This window comes from Mesocricetus auratus, unplaced genomic scaffold (genome assembly GCF_017639785.1).
Source record: "Mesocricetus auratus isolate SY011 unplaced genomic scaffold, BCM_Maur_2.0 Super-Scaffold_100026, whole genome shotgun sequence".
Classification (NCBI taxonomy): domain Eukaryota; kingdom Metazoa; phylum Chordata; class Mammalia; order Rodentia; family Cricetidae; genus Mesocricetus; species Mesocricetus auratus.
In genome coordinates, this window is record NW_024429207.1 from 10114062 (window position 1) to 10127105 (window position 13044).

A 13044-nucleotide genomic window follows, 5' to 3' on the forward strand; every position below is an offset into this window, starting at 1 on the left:
AGAAAGATGACCAGAAAGGAAGGAAGGAAGGAGGGAAGGAAGGAGGAAGGAAGGAAAAAGGAAGGAAGGAAGGGAGAAGGAAGGAAGGAAGGAAGGCAGGCAGGCAGGTAGGAAGAAAGAAGTCCCAAGGCAAAAAGTAGATAAACAGAAACAGGCTAATTTAAGATAAAAGAGCTAGGCAGAAACAACCCTAAACTAGACAAAGAATTCAAAACTAGTAAGTTGCTGTGTCATGATTTGGCAGGAGGTTAGTGGCCCAAAAAGATAAAGGCTGGTACATGCTCATGTATGTATGCCCAAGGCACTCACTATTTCACTAAGTGTGGCTTGAATAGAATCATCTCTTTCATCAGTCTTTGGTGTCCTATCTAAATGCCTAGATGCTTATTTGTGTGTCTTCAGGAAAACTCACACAACTATCCTCAGTACTGTGTGCTTTATAACATGAACAAAGATTACAGTACTAATGCATGGAAGTAATATTATCATGGTACTTACACATAGGTATCTAAATATGTATGCTATTGGTGTCTCATTTTGTCCCCAGACAACTAGGAATCAAATCATCCCTCATCCAAGCAAGGGTAATAAAATTTATTTTTATTGTTCTTTTGTTGTTGTTCTTTTGAGACAGGGTTCCTCTGTGTAACAGTGCTGGCTACCCTGAAACTCACTCCGTAGACCAGGCTAACCTCAAACTTACAGAGATACAGATATATGCCTGCTTCTGCATCCCTGAGTGGTAAGATCAAAGGTGTGGGCCACGACTGCCTGGTGGGTACTGAAACTTTAGGCAGTTAAGAGGCCTTTCCATAGCAGTGAAAAAAATGGCAGGACAAGCTTCAGTCTGGGTGGTTAAGAACCCAGTTTGTTTGAGCATGGTCTCGACCTACTCTGTTGCCTTCAGCATGTCCACTTACTCTTAGCATCACAAAAGTCTCATTTATAAAACTCTACATGTGTTTTACAAAGTATACAAGTAGCAAGAAATAAATGGCATCATTGTAACTTCAACACATGCCTTTTCATGATGACCCACTGGCGACATTAAACAAGATGGGTTATGCCGTGAACTGTCTGAGCAAGGCACAAACAAGCTCAGTTGCAATTTCAAACATCTGTCTTCTTTAAGCATCTCTTCTGTACATCATTCACACTTTGAGAGTGGCCCAGCTCTTCTCAAGAGGAGTCACACTGTCCCTCGAGGCTTTCTGAGCTGTAATCCTAAAAGGAGAGAGAAGTTGGAATGTGCCTTTGAAGCCTGCTCACACATGCCTAATGCTGCATTTAGATTGGAGTGTTAGGCATCTCAGCATAAGACTATGATAGTTCTGATGATGTTTTGCTTGCAAATAATATAAGAAACAAGGCAGGCTTTGTGTTTTTCTAAGGGAGAAGACGGACTGGTTGGCCGCTAGTCTGAAGCTGCAAAGAACTTATTGGGTGATCTCATGCTTGGATCAGAAAGATAAGAGTTAAGAACTTTAAACGTTTCTCAGCACTCATTTGCACTGGCAAAGGATTTCACATTCTATCTGCAATGCCAGCTAAGACATTTCATGAAATTCTACCATGGAAAATGGGTAGCAGACATGAGATCATTCAATCCTTGTCTCATTACCTGGGGATACTGGAAAAAAACTGCTTTCCAAAACGGTTATCTTTGTTGTGGGTATTCAATATTTTAATCCAACTTACAATTTGTCTGATTTTTTTCAAACCTTTTGTGATGCCATGAGCATCAGCACACTTCTGCAATTCTATCAATTAGGATAAGATGGGAGGAAGAACAAGACCTGAAGGTAAATTTTGGCTGTATCACGACACTGTTTCAAATGAATTAAAAATTTTAAAAGATAAAGAAACGTTTTTGTCAAACCTTAAAACAGTATTTTAGCCAAATCACAAATTCATGTCTATTCATTCATACCTATTGGAAGTCAAATACCTAATATGAGAATGTCTTTTATTGTTTATAATCAAGAGCAAGTGGAGAGATAATTTGGGAAATTGACAAGGTGTGCCTTTGAAGAGGTAAGACAGTTTTTCAGGGTTGCTCTTTCTTTGACATGGGGTTTTACTTTTCTCTCTTGGCTCAGGAGAGAAGTTAATGAGTCTCAAGAGGAACCAGTGGGCACAGAAAACCTGTGGAAACAGTGTCCATGGGTGATTTAAATAAGAGTCGAAAACAATGGACTACGAAGTTAGTCTATCATAGGAATGTCTGTCTGCTCAAGAGGATACAAGCAAGCCAGGTAGTAGTGGCCCACATGTTCAATCCCAGAACTCCAGAGCCAGATGGAGGTGGATCTCTGAGTTTGAGACCAACCTGGTCTACCGAATGAGTTCCAGGACACCCAGGGCTACACAGAGAAAGCTTGTGTCTAAAAGCAAAACAACAAAAACAAAACAAACAAAGAAAACCAACAAAAGAATACAACCGTATTACTGGATAGTGTATTTTTAAGGCAACAGGCCTATTTCAAGTATTCAGTTTCTACTAAAAGTCACTCATTGTTTTTAACTATATCATCACAAGATATACTATTTTCCATTCAGTTGACTTAATTTTCTTACTTTACCTTATCTCTACATCTTATCAAGTAATGTCTTACAGTAGACACAGCATCAAAAGATAAAGGAATATTATGGGCTTTAAGGCCCAGTTACTTGCACCAGAAGTATCTAATCAGTTTCATGGCCTCATTTACCTTCTGCATCAAACAGGTCAATCATTTCTAGTGTGTCTTGTTTTTCTGAGAAGGGGAGACAGCACAAGAGAAATTGGTGGCATAGTTTGCGATGGAAAAGAGACCCTTAAGGTATCTACTGCTGCTCTAACAGAAAATGGTGCAAAGAGTAAAGCTATGCCAACCGTACATCCCTGCAAAGCAGCTGAAACTGATGATGCCCATTCTGTGGTCTCCTCTTTCTCTGAAATTACAGAATTCTAACACTCATGTTATGAAATCTTCAAGAAGAGGTATTTTACATCCCATGCCATTTCCAGGATCTTCACTCATTGTTCTTAATAGACTAAGTTTCTAGGAAGTGTTGGAGAGACAGGAACCTTGACCAGGCCTTAATAGTGCCTCCTTGCTGCTAAAATATTAAAACATTTCATACTGGATGTTATTCTTCCTGGGTTTTGCTCATATTATATCATTGGTGATGGTACAAAGATGCTTTTCTTTTATTACTTAGGGTACACATATTCTTAAAGGCATATAAGTAGTAATATAATATTTAATGAAACTCATGAGTTAGCCTGGGTTTTAAAAATGTAAAGCAGGACTCTTCAATCCTAAGGGAAAACAATCTTATGCAATTAAAAATTTCAATCTCACCAAGAATAAAAACATTTTTTACAATTATTTAGTTGTATCACAATTCACCAATTCATAATCACGCATGAACCTCTTGTCAAATTTGTTTTGGAGAAAAAAGGGAAAACCTACTTTATATGATTCTTACTTTATACACACTAGAGTGAGTTGTGCCTGGTGGGGAAACAAACAAACGGGTAAATCTATGTGCTAGCTTTTCTCAGGCATATGAATTCTAATCAGAAAAACACACTTCACTCTTTTGAAAATGAGCATTGGTATTCCTTGCCTTGTGGATTGTAAGTTGTGCATCCTACCTCCTCACAGGAATGTTCTCCATAGATCAAAATAGCATGAGTAAAAAGAACATTAAGGATTGTCTTGGAGGGAAAAGATATTACTGAAGGGTGGCCTGAAATATCAAAGTAGAAAGATGGAGTCTGGAATGTGCACAGAGATCAGGAGCAAATCAGCTGTGTGGGAACCTCTGTTTTAATACTTACTGTTGACCTATTGGACTGCATGACACCACTTGATGGTTCCCTAAAAAAGACAGTCCAGGCAAATCAACCTGCTCCACAATATCCTAGGAAAGAGCCCACCTGTTAGTATTCAGGACTCTGTACTTGCCTGCCCTTAAGGTTCTGAAAGGATTGCACCCAGCTACAGCCACAAAGAGTACCACCTGTGCATATTCACTATGGTCCCTTTTAGAAGGGCCCTGCCTACCTCCCATCACTCTCTCTTTCTCTCCCTCTCTCTCTCTCTGACTGTTCCCCTCTTTCTTCTCTCTCTCCCTGACCTTTCCTCTCTCCTGCTGCTCCTAACCCTGGAGGCCAGTCTCCTCTCTCCCTTTTCCCTTTTTATGATTCTCTGATTGAACCTATCTGATGGCTTCTTTCTCCCTCTCACTGCTTTTCTTAAATTACAGCAATAACTGTTTCTTAAAACTCATGTTTTTAGTTAGAAAAAATCAACTCAGTGACATTTGGACACTACCCACAAGCTAGCCTACTATGAAAGGGTAGGTTTGTATAGTTTTGCTTGGCCTATGCAAAGCATGTACATTTTGTGTGTCTTAAAGTGGCACCCACTATCAAGGCCTGAATGACCTCATTTGTTCAATTATCCAACATTTTCTTTTCAATGTCTTCATTCTGTCTTTCCCTCTTTTCCCATAAGTAGTACTGTAAAACTTCCTATAGCATTCATGCAATAAATGCAGAGTTCAGTTTCTCCCTCTGTGGTCCTGGAAGTGTATGTCAGAAGCTAGACTCAATATGCATCATAGTGAGTCACCTTCATATCTGGGGTTCCATTTATGATTAGTGCTTAATTACCATATTTCCATATAACTTCAATTTTAGTGCTTTTTACATGATAGGCATATTTCTTTTAAATTTGTAGATAAGAAGAAAACAATTGTTGACAGTGTTTTTGTTCTTTGATTATGTATGTCTCTGTTCTAATGTCTGAGATATCTCCAGAGTTCAAAGATAAATATGATAATGGCAGAGATCGTGATAGGACATATAAAAAGAAATAGGGATTTTCATATATTTCTAATATTTAGAAAAAGAAGTTTCGGATACCATTAGGTGATGTGTGATAGAGGCCTTCACATATAAATGTAAATCTGCTCATCAAATCCAAAGCAAACAATAAGGAGATCAGGTAGATGTTAAGGTGTTCCCGCCTGGTACTGAAGCTAGCCCACAGCCCCCAAATAACACACAAGACAGTTTATTAATTATAAGCTGTTGGCCAGTGAGTAGGATTTCTTATTGGCTAGCTCTATCTTATGTGTTAACTCATAACTAGCGATATATGTGTTTCCACGAGGTCTTATTTTACTTAAAACTACAGACTCATGTGTCCTCTCCTTCCAGGATCAAATGGCAACCTTACTACACTTCTCAGAATCCTCCAAGTCCTACCTACTTGCTTCCCTATTGGCCAACAGTGTTTTATTCATTAACCAATAAGAGAAACACATGGACAGAGGACTTTCCCCATCAGGTAGAGTCATCAGTATACAGACTGCTACTTACGACAAAACCAACTCTGTTTAACAGCAGAGGGTTACATAATGTTTTCATCTTTACAATAGAACAAGAATTGATCATTGAAAATTCCATTGTGTAAAGCTCTCTGTATGTAATAGGGATATTTTGGAGAAAGCAGTTTCTTTAGCTCTGGTGTAACATAACATTCTGCAAATACACACAACAACATCTCGATTTAAAAGAGGAAAAAATGAGATTTTTCCAAATGCTAATGTTTCCTGAAGAATAAATGATTAGTAAACACTGCTTTCTTTATTTTTCTTCATTTGATATCTTGAACTGTGATAGAAGGTCTGATTCTGAGTAATATGCAAAGAAATATGCAAAGAATAGAGGAGGCAAATAGTTGGGAAACATAAATAGCATAGTGCTGGTGTCCTAGTGAGAGGGCCCCGTTCATGGCTGGGCCATGGAAGAGATGTAAAAGGGAAACTGGCTGGTTGCTGAGGCCAACCATGTGAACAAACTTTAACAATCAGTTGCTTTGGAGAAAAAGAACTTGGTTTTCTAAAAGTGGCATTATTTCCTTATGTTGGTGACATGCCCATGATATAACCGTCTTTTAAAAACCACACTACCTGATTGCTACAGTGGGAACATAGATTTTAGCATATTAATGTTGGGAGTCAAGCCTTAACTAAACCACAGTATTTATATCTCTAAGTTTTCATAAACACACACACTATATATATGCATATATGATAGATTTTTGGTTTTGTTGTTTGAGACATGGTCATACTCTAGTTAAATTGAAATTCTGTGTAAACCTAGCTAGAAATCTTCCTACCTTGACACATGGACACTCTTGAGAGACAAGGTCCTATTATATGAACAAGGAAACCCCAGGCTTTCTAGTTTGCCAACATTCCCAAGTAAAATTCCCAGTTTCCTTCACAATAAGATTGTCTTGATATACAAGGAAAAGATAATTAATAATTTGATAATAGAAACCCCTTTATTGACCTAATGATAGAAATATCATGAATTAAAATTACTACTTTTTTCAGAAAAGGAAAAAGCAGTGTCTGTATTTCACAAGAATTAATTCTAGTAAGGCAAACTAAAGAGAGAGAGGCTGACTCATTTTGAGTAAACAATGTAATAGCAATGGAAATTGATACTTGGCTTATACAATGTTTCATCTTGTATACTTAAACACTCAGTGCAGGGTGAACAAACAAGAATATAGGTAGACTGTAGGTGTTTCTCATAAAATCAGAAAGAACCAAGCTAATGTAAAGTTGCCATTAAACAGAGAGTGTAACTAAATTATCTTTAACCGTTCACCTTTCTCTTTCAGTACATAATCTTTGCAAGTGTATCTTACCACCAACTTCTTTCATGTTGGAAAAAATGGTTTCTTTCACTCTTCTGCTTCCTCCACCTCCTCCTCCTCCTCCTCCTCCTCCTCCTCCTTCTTCTTCATCTCCTCCTCCTCCTCCTCCTCCTCCTCCCCCTCCTCCTCCTCCTCCTCTTCCTCCTCCTCCTCCTCCTCCTCCTGCTCCAGTTATTTCAACAGATTCTGAAAGTGTGCAGAATCTGTTTCATCCTACAGCACATACAAAGGGGGGCACTGAAGAGGTACAAGGTTCTCTCTCTCTGGTGCTACAGTAGGTGATACAGGAGATGGACACCTGTGTTTGCTTGTTGAGGCTGTATGGACTGCTACAAATAGAACTGGTAACATCGAGCAGAATCGATACTTCACCCTATCCCCAGGAACGAGATCTATCCTCATCAAACAACTCCCTTTGCTGCTGACCTTTGGATATTCTACTCTCTCAAGCTATTCTCTCATTGACTGGTTTAATCTTCAAAAGCATTTTGCACCTGGCAACATGCCAGGTCCTTTGCTACATTTGAAGATGGGTATGAACAACCCAAAATCATTTCTCGCACAAACCTACAGATTTATATACAAAAAAATTGCAAATCAATTTTTAAAAGAAGAATGACAAAACAGAATAGTGATCAAATAAATCAACCTGGTAGACTGGCATTTCATCTCTGTCTGTCTTTCTGTCTGTCTCTCTCTCTCTATCTATCCTTCTCCCTCCCCTTTTCCCTCTCCCTCTCTGCCTCCCTCCCTTCCTCCCTCCCTCCCTCCGTCCCTCCTCCCAATCTCTCTCTTGGTTGTTGATACTCATGTGAATTGGAAAAGTTATCATACTTCATGAACTTTGGTGTCTCTATCCTTAATAAGTAGATATAATTCTAAAAGTACAAGTGGCAGTTATGTGGAAAGAAGGAAAAATAATAAAACAACATAGTGTGCCAGGCAGTCCTTGGTTTGTTACAATGTGGGTACACAATGTACAGAACTTTCACTCATATTTCTGCCACATAATTAGCATGTTTGGGAAGGCCAAAAATCTTATTATTACTTTTTATCTCACAACTTAAGTCCAACTATCCAGAGGCTGTCATATGAAAGCAAGAGTAGTCCCCAGCATGTCAGAGTTGAGCATCTATGACAAATATATGGAGATGGGGAACACAAAATAAAGTTTTATGATACAGCCTCACCACTGAGGTGGGGACTAAGTATACTGGAGATAGAATCCCTACGTCTACCTGGCAGAGTCAGGAAAACCTTACCAGAGAAACTGTCCTGATAAACTAGAAAGTAAACCAGATATATTGGTATATTCCTTTCATCCTAAGCATTAGGATTCTGGGGCAGGAAGATCATGTAAGTTCAAGCCCAGCCTGAGACATATAATAAGACCCTGTCTACATCAGTAAATAACATCCTGGGACAGTGTTAAAAACCATCAGGTCTGTAGGGATACAGGAATCGTATGGATCGGGCATGTATGGTAGTGTATCCTGAATAAATCATGGAGCAACTCTGAAGCCCACATTGTGTGTTTGTATTTAACTCATTTGCCTCCAGCTGGTGAGTTCAAATTAAAATAATTTATTCCTCATAACTAAGTGTCACTACTAGAAACATGGAAATGATTCTCAAAATTTCTCCATCTACCCCTGTGTGTCTGGGAGCCTCTAGGAAAACATCAAAAATGTTTAGCGAGAAATCCAGGCATGTGTTGGTCTGCCAATTCCCTCATGGAAAAGTGTTCTGTGCTTATCATTGGCTAAGTCCACAGAGGCCATGTTTAGTGCCTGGCACTGCTGGGAGAAGAGTTTTAATTTAGGGCCCTCACCTCTGCTTCTTTGAAGAAACTGCAGTATTGCATAGGTTCAAAAGAGTGATGGTGTTTGTATTCCAGTAATGTCACATTTGACTAGGTCTAGGAAAAGCAAGTCTGAGTAATTCCTAAGATCCAGCTACAACATTCTAGTGTCCTGAGGAGAGTAGTGGCAGTCATGATGGAGAGAAGAGATTTCAGAGATACTTAGGACAATCGATAGAGCTTGACGATCGATTAGAGACCTGAGGCTACAGGAGGGTGAAGTCGTGGACAATTTGTCAGACTCAGAATTGAAAACTGAACACACACGGTGCTCTGCTGGGGAGTAGGAGGTAAATTTTTGTTGGATAAGGTGTGGCATTTGTGTGGAATGGGGAAAACTGTGACATTAGCTGACAGTTTAATCTCAAAATTAGAAATGCTCAGAAGATATTTCAATAGATGTTATTTTGCTAAATATGACCACCTTGTCCAATTTTCCTCTTTGTGTGACTCCATGGGATTACATCAGACTTGATTCTTTGAAAACAAAGGATAGGATTTTTTCTTCCTTTTGCCTTTTTAAAAATTTACATTTTAACTAAAATATAATTATACCACTTCTTTCTTTTTTCTCCCTCTAGCACCATGTCTGCTTCCTCCAGCCCTGTCTCTACCCTCCCTACTCTAAAGATGATAGCCTCTTTTTCTTTTATTTCTATTGTTATTCACACATACACACCCATATGCACCATATGATACACATATATGGAAAATACATTAATACAATCTGCTGAATCCACTTTGTGTGTATATGGTTTTAAGACTGAACACTTTGATGATATGAACAATGACTATATCAATAGACAAAAATGTTGCTGGTAGATGGAGGACATAAGTGGTCTACATGGGGCATCATCTGGGCTCTTCTGTTCTACAGTCTACAGTCATGTCTTGTAAAAGGTAGAGAGGGCAAATTCTAACCACTCAAGGAGTTGTATATGGAAGGACTACAAGAGAAGTAGAGAAAATGAAAAGTTTCTTTGAGTTGAAGTAGTGAAAATTGAACGTATTATGAATGAAGGATCTCATGAGAAGAGAGGAAGAGATCTTAAGGGAGGTGGGAAATACAGACAGGAATGGAATCCATTGTGGGAAGACAGAAGGGTTGAGTGACTAAAGGAAGAAAAGAAAGCAGGTAGAAGGGATGAATGGGAGAGAGGATGACAATGACAGTGGGGAATGAAACTAAGACACAGTGTATATGAAGACTCCAAGTTGAACCCCATTTCTATGTATGCTAACATAGAAACAATAAAGACACAAAGAAAGGCTACTACACTTAATTCGACTGATAGGCTGGTACAATAACTGACTTGTTAAATGCACTTGCATGGTATCTGATACAAAATAGGTGCTCATATATTAGCTAAATGACTGAACATGTAATAAAGAAATGACCCTCTAAAACTTTATTCAGATCTCATCTCCAAAAACAAATGAGCAGTTTAGTTTCATTCTGTGAGCCATAGTTCACAAAGGACATTCAGCTGATCAGACAAATTAACCTAGAATCATTGGCATTTCCTGTGCATTCAATCAGGCATTTCTAATTTTCATTCTGACATTTCTCATTCTGTTTGTTAATATGCAGAGAGAGACAATGCCAAAGAATTTTTCATGAGTTCAAGACCAGCCTGGGAAGCAATAGGAAGTTCTAGGCCAGCATGGGCTATAATAGGTACTTCTAGGTCAGCTTGGCCTAGAGTAGACTCTTATAAACCAGACTGTAAGAGGAGAGAGTTCTGGGCCAAGCTGATGAAAATTATCTCAGAACTTTGTCTTTTTGAATGACACTTTCATAACTTCTCAGTGGCTCTTTAGACTGTGCTCTCTTCAACCTTATCATTGTTGCAGATGATATGATCACAACTTGATTTGCACAGTTACACAGCAAACTTGTGATCTGGTCCTTACACTACTTCTGCCTCATTTTCCCCAATGCTCTCTGAGACATAGATGGAGGAGCTGTACCCATTGGGTCGAGCTCTTCCCAACAGTCTATTAGTCTACATACTGTGACTTCCTGTGAAGAGAGGACTCTTTGCCGAGGGGTGGCACCTGCACTTAAATGACAGCCTAAAGATAAGTTAAGTATATAGTCTGGAATTATTCTGGTCTTGCAAAGTGGCAATAGATAGTTTTCTGTGATCCATGACCTCACTAACCCTGGGAAGTTAATTAGATATCCAATACCAGGCACACTTTCCTTCCTGGTAAATGGGTCTTAGGTCCAATTGGATTCCATCAACATATGAATGCCACTTACTGTACTTTTACATTTAGTAATCACAGGAGATTTCAGTAAGAATAGTTAACAATTTTGAAAACATACATCATTTGAACATATTTGAAGAAGTACTTCCTCGGGCTTTATTTATTTGATTTAACTAGTTTTTCTCCATTCTGTATTGCCTAACAGGACATAGGTCCTGAAATGATGTTACTGATGGGTTTATCAAACATTAGCATGGTTTTATAACTGTACTTATTCAGATTTTCATCACAGTAACAATTATTCAGAGTGAAAAACTATTTGATTTATTTAGGCTATGGGTTACTGAGATTTCTGTCCATAGTTATCTCTTTCAATTTCCTTAGTCTTGGGGAAGCAGGACATAGTGGTTGATGCCAGGAACATGAGGCACAGGTCATTCATCAGGAAGCAGAAAGTTTGGGCCAGAGAGATGGGTCCAAACACCGATATACTTCTCCAGGACTTGTCCCTAGCACCCAGTACCCTATTTCCTTAAAAAAATATAACTCCAACTTACACCGTACTGTCACCTCTTCCGCATGGTCTCATTACTTCCTTAAAACCCCACCTAAGAACACTGTTTCTATCCAGGCCAAAAAATCACTACATGAGACTTTGCCTGGATCCCTTATATACAGTATCAATAATCCAAAGGAAGCTCAAATGTCTTCACATGTTTATCTCATTGAACCCCAAGTCTTCTTTTTAAAAACTCCATTAGTAATGGTTAGATTCTGAGAAAAACATAGAATAACTCTCAATTTACCAATTCAAAATCATTTCTTTTCTTAACAATGTATAATTTAATTTTCTAACCTGTATAGTCCAGGGTTCTCATGAAGAATGTAACTGATATTATGAATGTATACTCAAATGGGATTTTTATATTTTCTTACACAGTAATGTCTGCAAAGTCCAGCAGTGATTGCCTTTACACTAGAGAAGGGAGAGCCCAGAAGGTTACATGCTTCAATAGTGCTATCGTGGCATTGTAAGTCCGGAGGATTCTTCAAGGTTTATAGGTCCTTTATTCCACATGGAAGACCAAAGAATCTGCATTTCTGATACTTGGTCAGGATATAGCAGTAGCCCATGAACAATGTAATGTAGATGAACTTGTAGACAGTCTATATAAAATCATTTGCAGGGTCTGACAACTGTAGCAAGTGCCTTTAATCCTAGCTCTCAGGAGGCAGAGGCAGGTGGATCCCTCTAAGTTTGAGGCTAACATGGTCTACAGAGCAAGTTCCAGAAAGGCTTCAAAGCTACAGGGAAACCCTCTCTCAAAAAAGCCAAAACAAAAATCACTTGCGAAATGAAAGACAATGAAGGAAAGAAAAAACAAAACAAAATAGCAAACAATGAAGCTTCTCCCCTTATACTTTCTTTTGTCTGGATGTACCAGAGAGGTCTACTTTCATTTAATGTGGCTCTTCCTGTACAAAATAAACTTATGAAGAAAACCCCTTACAGGTGTACTCAGTGGGGTTCTCGTAGTTGATTCCAGATCCATTCAAGATGATAACAAATATTCATCATAGCAACTGTTATAGAATTAAAAGACAATTTTTATTCTTACATAATGCTCAGAGAAATATTTTAAAAATTCTAAGGGCAAAATAATATCAACACATTTCTGTGAATGATACGTACACTAACTGTAAAAATTAGAAGTCCTGTGTTCAGTCCCAACAATTTCTCATGTGCTTTCAGCTCAACAAATGCATTTCCAAGTCTCCTACCCTAAATGGAAGTAATGTAGGCATGGCTAGCTAACAGGTGTCATAATCTTAAATCCATGGACTGTTGCTGCTGACCTTGGAAAAGCATAGAGGTGTCATTGCTCTGTCTGATTTGAAATAGTCTCTGCCTAATGAATTCCCTTGGAACTTCATTTTTATTAATGAGTTTGAAAATGTGTATTTCTGTGTCTTTTACTTAAAATAGACATATCATACACACCAAACACAAACCCTCAAGCAGACTTTTGACATTGGACAATTCGTTGATGTGATTTTTCTCTGGGAAAGATCACCTCTTCCACATCCAGTTCTCCTGCATTGCCTATGGATCTTTGTATAGGATTTAGGTCTTGTGAGCTTATTCCTAGCCAGCTATCAATGTTAATTGGTATCACCTTTCTTCAGCTCACATTTGGGCATCATATGAGTCCAGTACATTTGTTTAAACTTCAACCTTAC